General features: G+C 42.6%; 1 protein-coding gene across 1 annotated transcript in view; it reads left to right on the top strand.

Annotated features, from left to right (window-relative positions):
- Positions 1-14,658, top strand: part of NEDD4L (NEDD4 like E3 ubiquitin protein ligase) — a 154,047-nt gene that overhangs the window by 27,268 nt on the left and 112,121 nt on the right. The gene's annotated exons all lie outside the window — the stretch shown is intronic.

Below are 14,658 nucleotides of genomic sequence, written 5' to 3'. Positions count from 1 at the left end.
ATTGTTCTAAGCTGTCCCAGTGGAAGTTAGTTATTTGGGATCTGCCACATAAATTTCTAATGATAAATTACATAAGATGAAGAGGTCTTCATTTACCTGTTTCATGTGACTCTTATCATCCATAAGAATTACAGTTTTGCAGAGGTAGATATTTATGTAAGAGAGACTATCAGCCCTCTCTCTTTTTGGAAGTCAGTAGAATCAGCAGCTTCTGTGGCTTTTAAGGTAGGTGTTCATAGCGATCTCAGCTGTCCTGGAAAGCCCTAGTCAGGACGTGAGCTCAAGCACAGCATGTTGCTTGTCCCTTAGGTCTGTTCTAGCAGTGTGGATTGCGGTAGCTCAGCTGCTTGTAAATCTCTGGGCCTTGTGAGTGCAGATGCTTTTAGGAAGGAAGCTGGCAAACGTTTCTGTCCAGTAGTAACCACGTGACAACACTTTGCACTTTGAGACATTATAGGATATGGGGCAGTCCATATTGCTTTTACTTTTCTGGTCTGGTTACTGTTTCCCATTCCCACTAACACACAGTGTGCTTTGGGGCATTTGCAAAATGGCTTGCTTCAGTAGCAAACTTCACGTTGTTTCCATCTGCACAAAACAAAAGACGTTCTCTCTGAAAGATGTAAATGAGGCTTGCCAACAGCAGCTGTGCGCTGCACTGAAATCGGGCTGGTAGAAGTAGCATCCCTGGAATAAGTGATTTTCAGTGTTAAGTTTTCTTCTTTCTTGTTTCTTAGTGTTCTTTAACCTGTGATACTGCTTCCCAGACTGTGGGCTGGGTTTGAATGGTGCTGAAAAAGAGGAGGAATCACCATGAAACCTGTTTGCTCTTGGTAAAGACTTCATATGGGAAGGGGATGGAATAGAAAAATAACCTTCCTCCCTGCCTGTGAGGGTATTGTTTTCTTTCCTAGTGTATGTTGCAGAATAAGGATCACTGAAAATATTTAGATAAAAGCTCCTTATTTTGCACTGAAAACCTCATACTTAGCAGACTGTCTTGAGTTAAATTTCCTTTTAAGTCTGAATTCAGGACTTTTTAATCTGAGGTTGTTGGAAGTCTGGCCTTCGCAGTGATCTCTACCAGGTAATTCACCCTGTATTAGCAAGAAAATAATGTGCTTCTCATAAGTTTCAGTTTTACCTCAGTAACTAAAGATTAACATCGGACTTCAGGTAAGAGGATTCCAAATTTTTTGATGTAATTAGCTGACTACTCTTATTATGCACATGACCAACTTGGTCCCTTTTGAACCTGGCTAATTCCCTAACCACAGTGAATTCCACAGGCTAATTATAAGTTTCCTTTGCTTTCTGCCTTTTACTTTCATCAAATACCATTCTGCTCCCATGTCAGGATTCATGTGTCTGCGGCAGCTGAGGGCACAGGGGCCTCTCGTGACCTGTGGCTGGTGGATGGGCCAGCAGCCTGGGTGGTGAACCACGCTTTCTGAGGATGGGATGGCAATTTGCGCCCACTAAGTCAGTACTGCCAGAGCCTTGCTCACCCTGCTCTTTCCTTTGCCGAGAAGAAAACCTGGCAAAAATAGCCAACAGTCATCTTCGGTTTGGTCCTGTGAAATGACTCACCTTGTCCCATCTGACACAAAAGGGGGTGGCAGCAGTGGGACTCTTCGGGGCAGCAGGGAGAGACCAAAGCAGGTCTGTCCGGGAGCCTCACCAGACCTGCACATCGCGTGGCGGGGACAAGCCCCATCGTCCTCTGCCTCGGCTGCTCGCTCTGCCTTCCACCAGCTCTTCCGCCAGCCAGCACAAGCATTTACGAGGCTTTGGGGTGAACTGGATGAAGGACCTAGTCTGGATGTATGACAGCCTGGACTGAAGGAAGGCAGGCATAACCCACGTTTAACCCAAGTTCATTTCCCTGTCTGTTCCATCTCTGTTGTGTGAGGTGGGTGTTTGTTGGCAGAAGAGGGGAGAGCATGGGGACAGGAGCAAGTGGTGGGGTGAGCCAGCTTCTAGCAGCAGTGCTCAATTAGGTCATTTAAAGTGTCTCTGAAATTGTGGCCGGCCTCTCTTCTCTGTTTGTGTCGAGCTGGATAAGCCTGTTCCTGAATGCCACCAGTGTGTGTGTGGTATTCATTGGTAGGGATGCTGCCTGGAATTCCTGTGTTGAACTTTTCTGTTCCAAAAGTCAGGTGTCATTGAATTTTCCTTCCCCCCCCCCCGCTCCCCGCTGGATTTTAGAACTTGTTAAGATATTTTGGGAGTGTGAAACAGCATAGGAAGAATTCAGATCTAGGGGCTGATGTATGCATATTCTCTGTTAGAGCATTCATATACCTTTGCCTTACAATCACAAAAAATAGCCTTGAGGAAAATGAAAAAATACATGTGTTTACACTTCGGTCTTTTTTATAAGATCAAAAGATACTCTTTTTTTGAGACATGTTTAGAAAACTGAGCTTTTCCTTATGCTCTGGGAGTCTTTCAGTACAGGAAAAATGCAAAAGGAATGTGGTCTTGTTACTCTTTATTAGAACACAGCATTTTAAAGGAACAACCTAGGAAGGTGGAGACACTGTAGGTGGAGTTTGATATATAATTTTTAACTCCCTTTTTCACCCACAGGCACTTCTTTGCAGCTGTCTATGATGTGAGTCATTATCTCTAGCAGCTCTTTGAATAAAGCCTTGCTAAATTTCTTGTAGTGCCAGATAAGGCACGAGCCTTTCTTTGGAAAATAAAAAACTAGAACGAAAATGCGAGGCCTGTAAAATGGCTCTGGGATTTAGTATGGAGAGGTGAGCTTTTAGGATGCTTAGACACAATGGATTGCAAGCATGGCTTTTCTGTGAAGGATAAGGTAAGGTTTTCTTTTCTTGAAAGCAGACGTTCCTTTATCCTAGTGTGGTTAGTCGCTTCGTGCTTTGCTTTAGTCACAGTACATGAGACTTGTGTCAAGGTGAGAGCAAAATCTTATTTCTCTTTTAGAAAAACTCATAATGGATTTATATACAGTACAGGCAGGAAGATGAACCCCAGCAGGCTCATGCTAAAATAAAAACCAATGAGGAAATGCAGCCAATATGCTCCAAAGCATTCCTTGTAGTTCATTTCTGTATCTTTTCATTGTACTTCTCCCTTATTACCATGGCAGGAAGGGGGAAATTCACCAGGGGAAATGGTTATTGACTCTAAGAGATATTCTGCCTTGTCACGTTGCTTTTATTACTTCTCATAAAACTTTGTTAGAAGTCTCTCATTGTTGTTCTAACCTTATTTAATGATGCATATGTTGGGCTCTGTTTCTATCATCTCTTTGAATCTAAAAAGCACCAAGCAAAACTGGGATTTTTAAAAAAATTATTGCTCACTTTTTAAGCTCTACTGAGTGCATGCACACCCAGAGTTGTCTCTACGTTTAAATGATTCTGTAAAACATTTTCAAGTTCAAGGAACTTCCTCCTGTCAAGTATAATCTGTTTCAGCCCTGATGTTAATTGCTGTTCATGGGGCTCCCCTAATTTTATAGAGGCTCACTGAGATGAATACTTTTGAAGATGGTGTATTTTACTGATCTGAATTTGTAAATGATGTTTTTGAAGGCATATTGGCTGTAAAAGTCCATCTGTAATACCACATGTAGACCACAGTCTGCAAATTTACCCGAGTGTCCTGTTGCAGTAAATTGGCGCATACGAAGTGCTGAGCTGCCGTGGGTAGAGCTAATTCAGGTACCTTTACACATCTACTTCTGTAACCGTAGCACAGGAGTGTCTCTAGGTGCTTGTACCAAATGATGGTCATGGTTGTTCACACTAAAAAGTTTTATATGGCAAAGGTTTTGAAACACCGAGCAGTTTCTCGAGAAAGCTGTTTCAGGTAATACCCCCATGGCAGTTTAAAAGAGCAGGTCTGGAGAAACATGCGGTGGCCTTCAGCCACCTCCTAGCTTGGCTCTGCCTCCCCAGCAGGCATGTCTTACAGTTTGGGAGATGCTGCTTGTAAGGCACAAATCTCAGCATGAAAGGAAGCCTAGAGTTTGCGTTGTCTTGAGTAACTGGGAAGATTTTTTTGTGCATCTTAACAAATTGTACCAGTGCTGGCATTTTCTAATCTTTACAATATCTTGGTGAAATAAATATTACCCGCTTTAAGACTAGGGTAGCATAAATACGTTATTGAGAAGTGAGTTCCAGCAGGTTTAATTGTGCTGGTGCCCCTTTCCCTGTACATTTTACTTCTTTTGTATTTAATCTGTCATGTCTGGAAAATGGCAGGCTGGTGTGCTTCTGTTGTTCCAGTTAACGGGGGGGATAAGCACTGGCAAACTATGCAGAGCTTCCTCAAATTTCAGTGCAATAGTGCAAGACAGTAGCAATTTCAAGCACATTATGCTTATTCTCCTTCCTTCAAAGTTCACAGAGGTTAAGTTAAAGTACTGCAATTCTGTCTGTCCTGGTGTCTGCCTCAGTTATGGTTAAGTGTGACTTGTGAAAGCCTGGGGTTGCAGTGACTGCTCTCTGCAGCAGCGGAGGGAGGCTGGCTTAGGGCTGCAGGCAGGTAGGACGATGCTTGCTTCCTTCGTTCTGCAAAGTGATGTAAACGAGTCTTTTGACAAATCTCAGAGTTCGAACTAAACAGCAGAAACAGATTGGTTTTCTACATATTGATTGTTAGAACTGGACATGAAGGAGTCACAGCTATGGAATAGAAAAGACTAGAATATTTCAGCTGGAGGGGACCTACAACGCTCACCTAGTCCAACTGCCTGACCACGTCAGGGCTGACCAGAAGCTAGAGCGTGTTGTTAAGGGCAGTGTCCAAATGCCTCTTGAACACTGACAGGCTTGGGGCATCGACCACCTCTCCAGGAAGCCTGTTCCAGGGTTTGACCACCCTCTCGGTAAAGAAATGTGTCCTAACATCCAGCCTAAACCTCCCCTGGCACAGCTCTGAGCCGCTCCCAGGCGCCCTGTCCCTGGATCCCAGGGAGAAGAGCTCAGCACCTCCCTCTCCACGTCCCCTCCTCGGGAAGCTGCAGGGAGCAATGAGGTCGCCCCTCAGCCTCCTCTTCTCCAAACCAGACAGACCCAGAGTCCTCAGCGTTCCCAGTTCTGTGGGAAGAAGATGACCTGAGGTCTACAAATGTACTTGACATAAATCTGTAGTTAGTCATTTTGGGGAATGTTTAAACATTCAGCTTTATATTACTCAGGAATAGAGGGAGGCGTGTGCCTTGAGGGGCTCAAGAAGGATTTTATTGCAGCCTCCCATCACTGGACACTAAAGAGAGTGCAGGTAGGTTTGGTGGGTAGGTGGGTGGGAAAAGGTGTTGGATGAAAATTGACCAATAACCAGATACAGGTCCCCTCCAGACCAATTGGATGTGGATGTCGCTTCAAGAAAAAGCCTTCTCTGCCTTCATGCTTGAGGGTGTTAGTATTTCTCTAGACAGAACTACATGAGCTGTTGATAAGTTCCCTTCATATATGTGGAATAGAGGTGGGAAAGGGATAGCACAATGGGAATGTGCTTGCATTTCTTGCAGAAGCAAAATTATCATCTCATGCAGGACTTGTTTCCTTTGAAACAATAACGCTCTTTTGAAATACGAAGTTTGTCTTCATGTGACAAGCTTGGCATGCACGCACTTGCGTAACAAGTGATACTAAATTTTATACTTGGGGAGGCGGTTTCAGCTTTTAAAATAAAAATAGATCAGTGTAGGGCTTAGTAGTTTCATTGTTCTTTCACATATGCCTGTGCGCTCCGCCCCTTTCTTTTGTGGCTTAAAATAAATAAATAATACATTGGGTCACTTGGCAAAAGATGTTTTGAGACTCGCTTTCAAAGCTGTTTCAAGAATACATAGCAAATGCAATTCCAGACTCAAGTGAACAAACAGGAAACTATTCAGAGGCCCCAGTTTCACACTACTCTGAAATAACGTAGTTTTTAAAGGATGCTATTCTGTTTTTTTTAATTTCCAGAGTTGTTAAGTCATCAGTGCTTTCTGTTGTCCTCCACCAGAAGAACTGAAAGCTTGCCTTTTCAAGGTGAGGTTCCAATGAAAGATGATAGTTGTGTATCTACAATTGCTTGAGCTTTAAGAAAATACCAAATACTGAGAGTTGGCAAAACCATGGCAAACGGATAATTCTGAATGTCTGAGGGATTTCAGAAGGTCAGGAAAAGGATTTCTTAAGACCTCAGGGTTTTTTTATGGCTGTTGCTCTGCCAAACTCTCTTTGGACTAACTTGTGATTATGATTAACATAACTTTTCTCATTAACATAATTTTCTTAGGATTCCAGTTTATTCTCCAAAGAACTGTTATCAGCTTCACAGTTCTGCTAATCTGAGCAGGCATTGACATTCTCTCTAGGTTTAGGCAGATCATGTCAGGATAGATGAGATTATTGTTTGTAATCATTTCGGGATTTTGTAAAGAGGAGTATTATAGGTAGGTGTTCAAGAAATCAACTCCCATTCATCTCCAGTCACTAGCGTGATAATGACTGGGCTCATTTCTCTTCACAAAAACCTGACTTTAAAACCCTGCTTAGTCCTTTGAATGCTAATAATACATACTGAATATCTGACTTCTCATATTAGTGGGTGATGACATTGTCAAGTATAAAAAATTTAAAGCATTAAAAACTGTAACCTTTCAGACTGTGAATATAGCTGTGCCTCTCTCCGTCACTGCACCTGGAGGGTGTCCGTCCGCCTGTCCCCCCCTGCCCCCCCCTTATGTTGTTGCATTTTATTATGAATGCACCTGAGGTTGGCTTTTTGGTGTAATTTCCACAGCACTGTCTGGAAATAAGGAGCCCTATAGCAGGTAAAAGAAACTTCTGCACCCGTCCCCACTAAATCTTCATTATAAAAATAGCTTCTCTTTCATCAAGAAATACCTTCACAGATAAAGAGGGTATTATAAAATTACTCTTTGTTCCGCTGAATGTAGGTTTATTATGCCGTACTGTTCCAGGCGGGTCATCCCTTCAGTGGGCAGCCTCTTGGTCACAGTGACCTGGCACGCATTGTGCGGCGCGCTCTGTCAGTCTGTATCTCTCTGTGCTGCTGTCCCTGGTGTTGTACTCCTATTGGAAAGCTGGCCAGTGTAAAATTGGGTACGGGGCTGTCTATAAAGAACTGCCATCTGTACTGTCCCCAGGCTCCAGCCTATATTTTCTATATCCACTTTCTGTTATTACAATAATTCTACTAGAACACCTGTGTAAATTTTCACTTGGATATTAACTACATGAACAGCTTTCAACAGCTTCCTAGAAGTCCATGATTTTGTCAATTTGTCATGTTGCAGGTTTCATTAAGATTGCATTTTAACACTGGTACTGGTGTAAAAATTCATACAGATTAAATCTCCTACTTGTAGTTTTCTACTTCATTATTTTGCTACATTTCTTCATTTAATCTTAATTCATTTAATACCCTCTTCCCAAGACAAAACCAGTACCTTTTCTCAAAGCTATCTCTACAGCAAGTTTCCTAAGCAAATTACACAACTGTTAGTTCAAACATGTCAGATAATAACGTCATCTACATAAACTAAAGGGCTTAATTCTGCTCATCCAGTGTCATGCTCTTAAACTTATCTAACATTCAGTTTTAAAACCTGATGCAAATCAGCAGTGATTCAAGTCAGAGACTGACGCTCACAAGGAACTGTGGAACGAGTTGCTTTATTTTCAACTTATTTTTAGAGCACAATGAAAGTATTCATACATCACTTGTAATTGTGGTTACTGGGAGTGCCATATGGGGTTTTTTATAATGTTTTCTTCGAGAATGAATCTGCCTTATAAAAGTCAAGAAAACAGTACTTCATTTTAATCCCCTGCCTCCCCTTCTTTTAATCCATCAATTTCAGGGTGAAAATATCTGCCAAGTACAACTCCAGACTCATCTGAGTCTGCTTCCTGTGCTCAAAAGTTCGAAAAGCTAACCTAGTTGGTTTGTGGTTTTTTCTGAGTTCCCTCAGCAGGTGTCTCGTTAGTGTGTCTTATGTGATCTGGATCATCAGGATTGCCTTTCTTTAACACTTCTACAAATAACTGCCGTTGGACAGGAATCTGGAATTTCCTTTGGCTTCGTGTATATTTCCTTTGCTGATAATTTTTCCAGTGATTTTTGAACAGATCAGATGCTATATTTTGTTCTGCAGATTTTCCTCAATTTTACTGATCTTCATGTTGTTTAATAAATCTTCCACGTCAGTACCAGTTTTACCTTGCAAAGATGGCATGTTCATCTAGAATACTTGCTTTTAGATGGGACTTCAGGGTGCAATTAGCCATCATCAAGTTCCGTCAGTGCTTCTGCTACTACCTTGATGTTTAGTGTCTGTTCTCTGGGATACCTTTTATATGTTTTGTTTTGCTACTGTAGTTATATTCTTAACTGTGGGTCTGCTTCTTTCATTCTTTCCCATTCTTTGATTTCTTCACCAGTTCGCTCAACGCTTTTTGCTATGTTTGCTCTCCAAGAAGTCTCAGGTAGTCTGTCGTCTTTTACTTTGTAGCTTGTTTAGTTTTTCCCGATAGATGGATTGATCTCAGGAACTTCTGTTGTGTTACTTAACAGAGCAGACGGCAGACATGTATGGGATGAGATTTCTTAGTAATCAGAAATTGAGACCAGCATCATTCTGCAGGTATTAACCTATATCTCAATGTTAGGCACACATTATTTTAATTTATTAAGGCCTGGTCTGGCTGGAGGCATTCATGTATTTGAGGTACTGCATGATGTCTGGTGTACTTGGCAGCTCTAGAGATTGGGAACAAGAGGCTGTGCATTTTACTGGTAATAACAGTTGGCTTGGTTTTGCTTGACACACTGTTGAATTCCATCTAGCTGCATACGTGCCTTTGTCACCAAGTGCTGCCAGTGCTGGGAAGCGCAGAGAGAAGAGGTTTACTAGAGATCATGCAAGAGCTCTGAGGTAATGCAGGCTTGAAGTATAAATTACAAAATCCTGTCTCAGCACCCTCGTAACTGGGCTATTGCTGATATGGTCAGTGTTTTTTTCCCATATCCCTGTTTTTGTTAGACACTGGGTGCTGGAAGGTGGCCATGGGTTCAGTGTCGGCTGTAACGGAGAGAGGAGCTGATCCAGGAGCCGTGGTTGTAGTGTTGGGGCCCGGACGCTCTGTGGCAGTTGAGGTGTTGGCCGCGGTGAGGAGGTGGGAGAAAGCCAACAGCCTTCTCTAAGGCTGTTGGCATGCAGTTTGTGATGATTCGGTTGAAGGGGTTGCTAACCGCAGCTCGCTGTCCTATCTGCCTTGCAGCGGTGGTTCCCTTGTGTTGGTGACAGCTGAACAGCTTGCGGTGCGTCAGCTGAACCACTGTGTTTTGCAGCCAGGTGTATTGGGTGAACCAAACTGCTGGTTCACCGGAACACGTTGAGAAGTAAACTTCAACTGTGTGGGAGCAGCTTAGCCAGCACTGCTGCAGGAGCAAGCCTGCTTTTGGAGGAGTTGTGTGTTCCGGTCACCCCACCTGAATTCCCTGTAGAAGATCTCAACAGCCTGTGCCCGGAGTTGGGGACTGCAGTGCATGTGGGCTCCCGAAGCGGCTGGGTGACGGCGGCTGTGCGCTCAGACGGGCGGGAGCTGCTGCCAGCAGCACCCTACCCGACGGCGGTGTGAGGGCGAGGGCTGCTCTGGAGACGCCAGCGCGCGCCGAGGGCTGCTGCGTGGTGAACGCTGTGCTCGTTCTGGTCGGTATTTCCTTACTGAGGAGCAGGAGCACCTGTTTCATAAATTAAGATAATCTTAGAAAAGATATATCTGGGGGTTTATTGCACTAAGGATTCCTTATGCAACAAAAGGTTGTGGTGGGTGTTTTGCGGAGGTTTTTTAGGGTGTTTATTTTCTTAAATGGAAGGCTTATTTTAATGTTCATTAAGAATTTGAGTCAGTTCTGCCTTTTTCTGGTTGAACAGATTCTAATGCCAGGAAGAGATTTTCAAATTATAAATTATTGGCAGGGAGCAGATTTAAGATTTTTACACATCAAAACATGTGGAACAGTTAAAGATAGCAGAATGAATTCTTTCATCCTTTCCCATTTTAACTGAATACAGTAAGGGCATGCTACTACTGATTTTGTTATAACAAATGCAGAATTATTTAGAAACTTAACAAGATACACTGACTATTTTTTCCACAAGAATAGAAAGGTATTTTTTGCTAAATGTTTAAAATATTGTGCATTTTTCACCTGAATTTAGTTTTTTTAAATGGAGTGGGGTGACTCAAGATGAAAAGGCAGATTATAATATGAATTACTTTTGATAGTCTTCTCTCATTTTCTGCAACCCTTTTGGGAAGATCAGTGTTGAATCCTATAAGGCTGTCTTAATGCCCTTGCTCTGCTAACAGAGCTCCAATTCTGCAGTCATTTCAGACAAGTGAGGCTTTTCTTTCTCTGGATGTACAAACCCATATATTTCATCTGGAGCTGCTGAACTAGTAGCACTTAAAAATTAGATTGTTTATTTAGTTGTTGCAATTGGAGCCTGATTCTAAGTAACAAGTTTCTTAAAAGCTTTACTGTGTGTTTTATTTATAGACTTCCAAACACAAGAAGTTTCATGTTAGTCGGATATATTCTAGTCACTAAGAGTTTATGTAACTGCAATGTAAAGAATTGCCTAGTTATATTTATGACTGTTGGAAATTCTGTCACGTTACTTGAGAAATTTGTTGAAAAATGATCACAATGTTGCATGGTTGGCTTGCTGAAACATGCAGTGCAGAGGAGCCAAATGTAATCAGAAGTCTTTGGAAACTGGGGAGTGGCACCAAAACTGGAAAGAGGGGGAAGAAAAAGGGGAAAAATAAAATAAAAAAAAGGTTAATGTGCTGGATTAAGGAATAAGTTGCAGTATGATTACTCAGACTATTCAACGATATTTTTTGTCCGATTTATTAATTTTTTTAAAAAACATAGCTAATTCCTTGACCACGCTTACACTTACAAGTATTCATTCTTTTAGGTGTTTTAACTATTCTGTATAGAACATAATCTAAATTAATGAGCTGCATACAATGTGATTTGAAACTTTACATTTGGAACAAGCAAAGTTGTTCATTTCAACTTCTGTTGAAACACACTGGGTACAGAGATCTTTAAATAATGGTGGTAGCGATGGTGGGGACCAAGTGTGAAGTTCTTCGGATGTGTGTTTTTAACTGACATTGACCCCAAATCAATGAGTGCTAATATTTTTACTTGAGTGTAATCATAGGGCCATAGGAAAATTCAGCCTGAAAGGGACCTTAGAAGGTCTGCAGTCCAACCTTGTCCTCAAAGCCGTGTGGTCGCACCAGGTTGCAGCAATGCTAGATGCTTACAAAGTGTGAGTGATCACCTGTAACCTGTCCACATGCAATCCCCCAACATTCCGATCTCTTTCTCGGTCTCTCTCCTATGCACCCATGCAGCCCCTGCCACTGGCAGTGAGAGTTAAAGCAGCCCGCAGCCCTTTGGAGTGTGGGGATTTCGGGATCTAAAACACTTCTTGCTGGAGATGTAAAGCTACAGAAGCTACGTGCACCCAGGCTGTCCCCTGTAATGTGCTCGCGGTGTGCACGCACACGTGTGCACAGCCAGGACGGTCAGTCCACTCTCTGGTGCCCATGGCGTCCGACGGGGAGCATGCCCTGCCCAACCCAGGCAGAGGTGGCGATGCCAGTGGGCAGCTTCTGGCAGCATCAAGCCAGGTTTTGGCTGCTGCTGTGTTCCCTCCTTTCTGTCTGCAATGTTTAAAAAATAAAAAAAATCGTGCTTCCATTACACGTGTTTTCAAGTTGACTTCTCTTTTTTTTCAGAAGTCTTTTCATAATCCACTGGTTATTATCTAATCCAGCTCATAGTCATCCTCCCTAGCACTACCAGGATGTGGTTGAATAGTACCCCGAGTGCTACTCTGTTCTGTGGTCTTGGGTTTGGAGGGTCCCAGCATCTGGGGAGGGAGGGGAGAGGAGTATTCGTGCACGTTCACGTCTCCAGCAGGTGCACCATCCAGGTATATCCAGTGTATCTTCTATCCAGAACTGAATGGATAAGCTGAAACTGTAAAGCAAGGTAGACTTCTTTGTTGGGGGAAAAGATGTGTATGCCCTGTTGGGTTTTGGTTTGACTTTGTTTTGGTTGAATCTGTATATTCGTCTTCAGTTTTTGGTAAGCAAGGTTTCAATAATAAGCGTATTCTTTTATGGTGCTCTAGGTTACCAAGTGCATCTACCATTCCTCCCCTTTCCACCTTCCCTGGTACCATTAACAGCATTTTCCACCCACTAAAATTTCTTTAGTAAATTGCGTGCCCACTTCCTTGTGTGATGTATGCTTTTGGTCACGCCTCACGGTTGTGCCTTCTCTGCCGTTTGTACGTACTGGCTCTGCATCTCGCCCTTCCCTTGCTCAGCTGTGCTCTCCCCGCTGCTCAGCACGCTCACGCTCCTCGGAGCTTCGGGTGGCTCGGAGGGCTAAGGCTGCTACGGGTCAGTTACAAGTCCTTCTGTAGACCTGCTCGGTTATACATAGGTATTGAGTGCTATGGTACAACCATGTGAGGGACAGAGTATGGTACATATTCTGAATTTTGCTTGGCAGATCTGTTCCGATTGGTGAATGGCCTGGGAACCGGCACTTGCTATCCGGGGGTAGCCATTGCTAATTGCTTTAATATGCCCTTTGGGTAAAATGCCTTAGAGTAGGATTGAATAGATTGTTTCCACTGTACAGTCTCTGCATGAGAAACACAGGCAGGCTGACTGCGTTTATGTATTTTTATTTATTTATTTTAATTTGCTCATCTTCATTTCTTGTGTTCCTGTTGCTCTTTCTGGGAGTCTAGAAAGAACTGGTCTGGTTAGATATGATGGTTTGTGTTTGCTTTTGGTTTGTGTTTGTTTGGGTTTTGTGTTTTTCAGCTAAATCAACATCTGAGAGCAGGTGTTCTAGTGATGGATCCACATTTATGTTTTCATGACTAGAGTAGTTCAATGTTTTGCTTAGATTTCTAATAGCAGTTACTTTTCTAAAATAGGGGCATGGCATTTGCAGGTACAGGGCTTTGAACACGCAGTGAATTCACTTTGTTAGAAGGCTCCTAGTCTCGTGTACGTTTTCATTATGGAAATGTTTCGATATCCTCGGTCTCCTGCGTCTCTGCCCAGAAATAAGTTTTGAATCTCCTGAAGAAGTTTTGCAGGTAATGCTAGAGTTCAAGAGGATGCGCCTTCACTTGTGATCAGCAGCAGAAGTTTAAAGATGGCACGGCACCAGGGTATAAGAGGAGTATCACAAAGAAACTGTAAAAACCAAACCAACCAACCAAACAAAACCCAACCTTAATTATCGTAAACTTGACCTTTTCTTTACAACACTTCTCATGAAAAGGTCTTTGAGCTTATGAAGCCTGAAGTTCAAAGTGTCAGACTATGTTCCTAGCATAAGAAAAGTGATTATTTATTTATTGTACAGTAATGCCTCTACAGGGGCAGTTTTTAATGGCTCCTCCTCTTCAGAAAGACTATGCACTTTAACACTGACACATTCTGGCTACGAGGTGTTTTGTTGTTCAAGCACAATTTTTTAGTTTTTGCAAGTTTTCTTTAGCAATCTTCTTGTAAGAATCAGTCAGGTGTTTTATGGGAGGGAAGTGAAATCCTTGTGGAAATGTAACATGGAATTTTAGCAGCATTTTGAAAAGAGGCATGGTTAGAGAAAAGTTGCAGTAAATATTTACTTCACCTTGATGCCATTTACCAAGTTTGTCCAGGATAATAACTAGAAATAATGGAGAGGCTTGCTTTCTGCAGATTGCTTCTGTTCCCGGGAGCTGTGGGGAGGGAAGTCCGGCACTGTCGGTTTTCTCCCGTTGCCCGAGTCGCCTGGGTGCTGTGATGCTGTGGCAATCAGAGGACGTAGGCACCTGCCTGAAGTGCCAGCTCTGGTATATTCAGCATTGGTCCTGCTGGGCTGAGCCGGTTTTTGCAGAGCCACCTTGGAGCATCTGCATTCTTCTTCTCGGCATTTACTTTTTCAGCAGGTTTATTATCGCAGTGCTATTCAAATATTTGAAAATAGCTCAGTTCAGCACTGCACTGAAACCAAGTCTTCCTGAACTCTGGAGGGCTCAATACTGCAGTTGAAAGGCACCTGAGTCATCCCATTTTTATTTTTTTTTAAGATCTGCTGATTTAGAAACAATTTCTTTTGCTATATTTCAATTTAATTTAGACATTAACTTCATTGAAATTAGATGGATGGAACCCTGTCCCCAGTGGAATTGGCTGAAACCTGTAAGCTATAACAAACTGTCTTGTTTTCACTGAGACCTTCCTTTGAATCGACTAATGTAAAACCACAGCTTTCTCCCAACAAAGATGTAGCTCAAAAGGATTGACTGAAATGCTTCCGTGAGCATTCGGCTTCTGTAATCTCTCTCCAACTAAGAACTGGTGTGTATGGTACTTGAAAATAAGTTTCAGTCTGCTTTATCTGGACACAGAAGATACCCAGATTCATGATTTTGGAAGTATGTCTGGTTTTAGCCCTTGCCATGACTCAGTGTGATTACCATGACGCTGCATCCTAATGAAGAAAAATTAGATGATTTCCTGTAAACTTTTGCTGGGTTAATAAGAACTA

The sequence above is a fragment of the Pelecanus crispus genome, chromosome Z, assembly GCF_030463565.1.
Source record: "Pelecanus crispus isolate bPelCri1 chromosome Z, bPelCri1.pri, whole genome shotgun sequence".
NCBI lineage: Eukaryota > Metazoa > Chordata > Aves > Pelecaniformes > Pelecanidae > Pelecanus > Pelecanus crispus.
Note: the sequence above shows the minus strand (reverse complement) of the source record. Positions and strands in the feature narration are given on the sequence as shown.